Source organism: Erinaceus europaeus, chromosome 4 (genome assembly GCF_950295315.1).
Source record: "Erinaceus europaeus chromosome 4, mEriEur2.1, whole genome shotgun sequence".
Lineage (NCBI taxonomy): Eukaryota > Metazoa > Chordata > Mammalia > Eulipotyphla > Erinaceidae > Erinaceus > Erinaceus europaeus.
The window spans coordinates 10,561,025-10,568,755 of record NC_080165.1 but is presented as its reverse complement, the minus strand read 5'-3'; positions in this window follow the sequence as shown (position 1 = coordinate 10,568,755).

Below are 7,731 nucleotides of genomic sequence, written 5' to 3'. Positions count from 1 at the left end.
TAGATTCCTGGACTTTTCTGATGGCTCCGGACAAGCTGTGGTGGGGGACTATGCTAGTCTGACTAAGCAAATCTTGCCAAGATGGGACAAGACTGGTAATAGTAACTGCATCTCCCCCTGCCCCCACATACCCTTTCTTTTTTTGTATCACCTCAACTTTTCCCTGCAACCTGAAGCGGAGGATGATAGCACCAGGGTTACAACCACAAAGACTGGAAATAGAGGTTCTTTATGTAAAAAAGAGAGTAAGTTGGAGCCTGCTGGTGGTACGCTCAGTAGAACGTGGTCACATGCCATGTGCAGGACCTGGGCACAAGACCTTGTCAATATGTGCAGGGAGGAAGCTTCACCAGCAGCAAAGCAGTGAAATTCTCTCCTATTCTGTCCCCACATTCCCTCTCTGTTTCTCTCTGTCCTTATCAAAAACCAACTTGGGGAAAAAATGGCTGACAGAACCTTTGGGATTGTTGTCCAGGCACCAACCCCCAATGATAACCCTGGTGGTAACAAAAACAAAACACATAAACAACAACATGAAAGGAAAAGAAAAATGTGGTTATATGAATGCTTAGGATACTTTATAAGAATAAGAATAGTGGGAGTCGGGCGGTAGCGCAGCGGGTTAAGTGCAGGTGGCGCAAAGCGCAAGGACACAGTAAGGATCCCAGTTCGAGCCCCCGGCTCCCCACCTGCAGGGGAGTCGCTTCCCAGGCGGTGAAGCAGGTCTGCAGGTGTCTGTCTTTCTCTCCCCTTCTCTGTCTTCCCCTCCTCTCTCTGTTTCTCTCTGTCCTATCCAACAACGACTACAAAAATAAACCAACAAGGGCAACAAAAGGGAATAAATAAATATTAAAAAAAGAGAATAAGGTTACTATGTGACACAGCAGTCTGGATGAGAGTCAAGCTTTTCTTCTGATCAAGAACACACTTGACAACCTCATGTCCAACAACTGTCAGTAACAGCAGAGACTGGGAGAAATCCAGCATTGCATTTAGACCTCAAACAAGGCTGAAAGCAAGAGATGAGGTTCTCCTCTGGACTTCAGCAGATGACTGAATAGCCCTGTCTCTAAGACTAGTCCTACTTCTGGAAATTGACAAGGTCAGATGGAGACATGCAAACCTGATTGTTGCCAGAGAATGTGGGTAAGACCCGAAGTGTTTTCACTAGATGGACACTAAGGTTGATTCAGAAATATGGCTCACCTGACAGAGAGGGCACGTGTCTTGCCATGGCATCAGGGAAAGATCTGTCTTTCTATCTGAACAAAAAAGCTGGCCTTGGAGCTGTGAGATCATGCATGTACGATGTTCTGGACACACACACACAAAAAAAAAAAAATGAAGAAAAAAGAAAGGAAAGCAGGAAAAAAAGATGAATAGAAGAACACTAGTGAAAGAAGAGGGGGACAGGTACAGAATCAGACAGCTTTGCATTTCAGTTTGGGCCCTGGAATTCATTATTATTATTTATTATTTAGTTGACCACTTTTTTTTTTTTAAAGACATTTATTTATTTATTCCCTTTTGTTGCCCTTGTTTTATTGTTGTAGTTATTATCGTCGTCGTTGTTGGGTAGGACAGAGAGAAATGGAGAGGGGAGGGGAAGACAGGGAGAGAAAGACACCGCCTGTGAAGCTGGGGAGGCGGGGGCTCAAACCGGGATCCTTATGCCGGTCCTTGCGCTTTGTGCCACGTGCACTTAACCCACTGCGCTACCGCCGGACTCCCGGTTGACTAGTTTTTAAATATTTTTATTTATTCAGGACACAGTGACAGAGAGAAATTGAGAAGGGAGGGGGACATAGGGAGAGAGAGAAACCTTCAGCAGTAGCTTCACCATTTGTGAACCTTCACTCCTGCAGGTGGGGACCAGGGGCTTGAACCAGGGGCCTTGCACACTGTAATGTGTGAACTCAAACAGGTGCACCACCACTCCACGCCCCCCCCCCCAACTTTATTGAATGGTGTTAAATTTTGAATAGCATTAACGTTCTTGCTGGCTACCTTGGTTTATTTTAAGGACAGTAATTAGCTTACAAGTGCCCGCGGATCTTAAAAAATGCCACCACAGCTTAACTCTCTGCATCAGTAGGGAGAGCTCGGCAAGCTGAAGCAAGTCGATAAACGCAGTGATAAAACGCAGTGGTAGGAAAAGAGATCATGTTCTGGAGCTTAAAAAAAAAGAAGCCTGTCGTGTTTTTTGGGGGAGTCCCTTTTAACCTTATCTTCGAAAAGCAGCTTGCTCAAAGTCATGCTTGTGTCCCTGCCCTAACTTTCACTGTTGTTATAAACTCCTTGGACCCAACTGCAGGGACACTAATCAGGCGGGATCTCCTAGAACCCACTTGCCTGCTCCCTCCACTCCCTCTTGATTCTCTTTTGCTCTTTATTTTAATTCTGTGCACCGGAATAGCAGCTACTGCAAATATTTTATTATTTATTAATTTAGGGCAGTTTATTTTGCATATAATCTCCTTCCCCCCCCCACACACACATTGAGTGTGTATTTATTTGCATTAATAAAGACTGGTGTAAACTCGCTGTTTCTAAGATCGTTGTTCCCACCAGTGACAGTTTTCATTTGTGCAGTTTGGAATGTTCCTTATCCTCTACATTTGGGTTGAAGGGGGTGAAGACATGGCTCTCCTACCAAGTTACACAGGAGAGTTCTAAAATGATTACTCCAAGACAGGTATTTGCTGTACATGTGAGACTTCAGGTCAAGGGAGAAATGCAGTTGGTATCCTCTCCTATACATTCTTTTAAAAATATTGTTATTTGGGCATCTGGTGGTGGCCAGCAGGTTAAGCGCACCTGGCACAAAGCACAAGGACCGGCATAAGGATCGCCCGGCTCCCCACCTGCAGAGGAGTCGCTTCACAAGTGGTGAAGCAGGTCTGCAGGTATCTGTCTTTCTCTCCCCCTCTCTTTCCCCCCCTTCACTTCTCTCTGTCCTATCCAACAATAACGACATCAATAACCACAATAGTGTTAAACAAGGGCAACAAAAGGGAAAATAAAAATAAATAAAAATAAGTAAAAAAAGTATTGTTATTTATTTTTTGATAGAGACAAAGAGAAATTAAGAGAGGAGGAGGGAGATAGAGAGGGAGAGAGACAGACACCTGCATCCCTGCTTTACTGCTAGCAAACCTTCCCCTTCACCCCCACAGGTGGGGACCAAGGGCTTGAACCCAGATCCTTGCAAATGTTAATGTGTGCTCTGAACCAGGTGCACCACTGCCTGGCCCCTCCTAAACATTTTTTTTTTTTTATTTCAGGCAAACAATCTGCCAGGGCCTGGAGTAATTCTTGCTATTTCAATTATGTGTTATTAAACTCTGGGCAGAGATGCCTCAGTTATCACTCACAAAAGGACATCAAAAGGCTCTACTTTGAGCTACAACCTTGAAGGGCTTAAACTGGGCATAAGTGTGTTTTAAAGACAACTATCATAGGGACATAAAGTATTGTCTCCATGTTAACACCTGTACTGTAAACCATTAACCTTCCAGCAAAGGGAGTAAGAAAAAAAAAAAGAAAAAAACCAGACAAAAAGCAATAATCAAAAACAGTGAGTGCAGATTTCTGTTCTAGGGCTTTGTATAGATCAACCTGCCAACATCCATGTCCAGCGGAGAAGCAGTCACAGAAGACAGACCTTCCACCTTCTGCATCCCATGAAGAATCCTGGTCCACACAGCAACAATCCTGTGTACCAACTTTTCTAAGGTAAAGTGAATCTGAAGTTGCAAAAATGGAGAGATCATGTTATGAGTTCTACGGCCAGTATAACTCAACACTTAAAAATATTAACCTGATTAAGTACTTTATGGTGTCTTTTTTAGGTCTTTCTACTCCCTTGCTGCACTTATTGAGTCACTACTCATGATTGTGCACTCTCCTTTTAAGGTATAAATTTCCCCCAACTTCTGGATGCATGTGCACATGTGCCTTACCCCTTGGGCCCCGGTCTGTATCTAGGTTCTAACTTTGTTAAGAAGTGTACCACCTGAAATGGAACTAAGGAGTCCTGTGAGCTAGGAAAGTTCTCACCAGAGTAATGGAGCTGGAGGGTTGACATTCCAGGCCTGGAGTCTCTAGACATAGTCTGAGGTGAAACATGTCCTTGTGGCACTACTTAGACTTCGACAGCCTCCTAGCCTACTTCCTATCTCATCTCCCTTAATCACTGTCAGATAAAGTAAGGACTACAGAAGCTTTAGAAGGGCAAGAGACCGACACATTTCAATGATGGCCCTTTTGGTCACTACCAGGCCATTCCATCATCCAGAGCTCTAGTCAGGGAATCCTGAGATTCCCACATAGATATGATGGGCTTAGACTTCTTTTATTTTTATTGTTGTAATTATTATTGTTGTTGTTGATGTCATCATTGTTGGATAGGACAGAGAGAAATGGAGAGAGGAGGGGAAGACAGAGAGGGAGAGAGAAAGATAGACACCTGCAGACCTGCTTCACTGCTTGTCAAGTGACACCCCTGCAGGTGGGGAGCTGGGGGCTTGAACTGGGATCCTTATACTGGTCTTTGCAATGGGCTTAGACTTCTAACGGATCCTTCTCTCCACCATCACTGGTCATCTCCATGAGGAACAACATCATAAGCTCTCTTGTGAGCCTCTCCAGGATTTTGCCCTTAGTGTAGACCAACAGTGGCAGAAACTGCCCCACTCTCTAAAGGGAGGCTGGGTCAACATACTCTGCCACTCTCTGAAGATGGGCCCTGAACTGAGTGCAGCCTAGAACGTTCCTAACTGTGACCTTGGGCTATGAGTTCAGACCAACAGAGATGCAGGGGTTACATAGGCTCCTGTGCTAAATATGAATAGACATGGGCCCTAGGGCAGATTGATGGGGCTTAGTTAATGGTACTTATAACTTTTTCCATACTTGGGAGCTACTCTCTGCCCCGATCTAACTTTCTAGTCCTGTTTGTAACTCTGGCAACACCTTCCCAGACAATATTTTTAGCCCACTTGAATGTTAGCTATTGAGCTCAGGCAATAATTAGTAGTCACGGGCATATACAAATTAGTAGTTATTGGAATATACCTAACATAGATAGACTTCCTAATGTTGTCCAACATGAAGACTCCAAATACCATGTGCTATATTCTTACCTTTAGGCTCCTGATTATTAAACAATAGGTTCTGCTTTATATCTTAAAGCTTTTCAGCTACCAAGCTGCAGATGCTACCATGAGACCAACCTGACTTCCAAGGGCAGAAGACCTCACCAATGAGTCCTGGAACCCCACCTTCCCAGAGCCCTGACTCACTAGGGAAAGATAGGAATAGAATGGGAGTAAGCAGTGACCTATCAACGTCCATGTCCAGCAGAGAAGCAATTACAGAAATCAGAACTCCCACTTTCTTCACCCCATAAAGATCCTGGGTCCATATTCCCAGAGGGATAAAGAATAGCAAAGCTTCCAATGAAAGGGATGGGAAATGTTTTAGAAATAGCCATTTTCAAAAGGTTTTAATTATAGGTTGATATAGTGGAAGTCACTTAGTTCTAGTGTCTCATGCTTTGCTACAGAAACATAGCAGAATTCAAAATGAACCCGTTTGTCGGTTTTTTTTTCTTTTTCTTTTTTAACTTCTTTTATTAATTTGATAGGACAGAGAGAAATTTAGAGGGAAGGGGGATAGAGAGGGAGACAGACACCTGCATTCCTACTTCATCACTCATGAAACTTTTCCCCTGCACGTGGGGACCAGAGGCTTGAACCTGGGTCTTTACGGACTGTAATGTGTGCTCTTAACCAGGTGCACCATTGCCCGGCCCCAATTTATGATTCTTTATCCAATAAATAAAAATAATGTTTAAAAATTTTAAAGAAAAAGAGAATAAAAATAAAATTAAGAAAATGAAAATCAATTAATGAGATTCACCACATTATTCAACTAAAATGTAAATTCATATCACTAAAATGTAAATTCATATCAACATCTCCATAAATCTGAAGAGTTTGACAAAATCCAAATTCAGGGTCACAGCACAGACTTTCATGACAGGGGCACCTCCATAAGCCAGAGAATAGCAGTGCTCTGGTAAGTAAAAGAAGAAAAAATTGTGTGCCCATTTCTGTCTTAAAAATTTTTTTTAATTATATTTATTTATTGGATAGAGACAGCCAGAAATCAAGAGGGAAGGGGGTGATAGAGAAGGAGAGAGACAGACACCTGCAGCCCTGCTTCACCACTCATGAAACTTTCCCCCTTCAGGTGAGGACCAGGGGCTTGAACCCGGGGCCTTGTGCATTGTAATATGTGCACTCAACCAGGCGAGCCACCACCTGGCCCCCATTTCTGTCTTTTATTAGCATTTATTGTGAAGCAAAATCTGGTCTAGACATCCATCATTTTCATGTTTCTCTACCTTTATATTATTTACATGATCTTCTGGAGCTGAAAATTTGTTTAATTTCTCAATGTACGTTTTTAAACACTGTTCTATTCTGTTATGAGAATGATTTTAGAACGGATTGTGGATGTATCAGATATTAAACTGATAAGAACTTGCTCTTAGTCAAAAGATCGAGAAGCAATTAGAATGGATATCAAATTATCATGGTAGTGTTGAGAGTCACTCAGCATTTTATCTACATGTGATTGTCAACAAATCTAGGTCCCTTTTTCTTAAGACTAAAAACTTACTTTAACATGTTTGTACTCATACGTACACATTAATGTGAGACGAATTAAGGATTGAAGAAAAAGATTGTCCTAAATAAGCAGAATCACTTCTCCTATCACTTCATAGTCTTCCTCTGTTCGTGAGTTCACGTTTCTAAGTATGCTCCATCTTAATTGCAAGGCCCTTCCAACCTGGTGAGCTCACCATTGTAATTCACCGCTGGCCGTCTTTCCTGTAGTCAATTTTACCTAATTAATTGTTGCCCCTCAAATACACCACGCTTTTCTAAGTGTGATTCTGCTTCCTCTGTGTTAAGGTAAATGCCTACACTATTAATCAGCCCATATAAATGGTTCCATATGCAAATATTTTTGAACTCAGGCAAAATCAATTGCTGCCTCATTTAAACTTCATTATAATTTCTTTTAAAAAATATTTATTTTCCTTTTTTGTTGTTATTGCCTTTGTTTTTCATTGTTGTAGCTATTGTTGTTATTGATGTCATTGTTGTTGGACAGGAAGTAAGCCCTCTGGTCTCTCACTCCCTCTCTGCCTCTTTGTCTCTGTCTCTTTTTAAAAATTTTTTTAATATATATTTATTTATTTATTTCCCTTTTGTTGCCCTTGTTGTTGTTTTTTTATTGTTGTTGTAGTTATTATTGTTTTTGTTACTGATGTTATCGTTGTTGGATAGGACAGAGAGACATGGAGAGAGGAGGGGAAGACAGAGAGGGGGAAAGAAAGACACCTGCAGACCTGCTTCACCGCCTGTGAAGCAACGCCCCTGCAGGTGGGGAGCCGGGGACTCGAACTGAGATCCTGATGTCAGTCCTTGCGTTTTGTACCACCTGTGCTTAACCTGCTGCCCTACCACCGACTCCCTTCATAATAATTTCTTTTTTTTATTTTTTTTATATATATTTATTCCCTTTTGTTGCCCTTGTTGTTTTATTGTTGTAGTTATTATTGTTGTTGTCGTTGTTGCATAGGACAGAGAGAAATGTAGAGAGGGAGGGGAAGACAGAGAGGAGGAGAGAAAGATAGACACCTGCAGACCTGCTTCA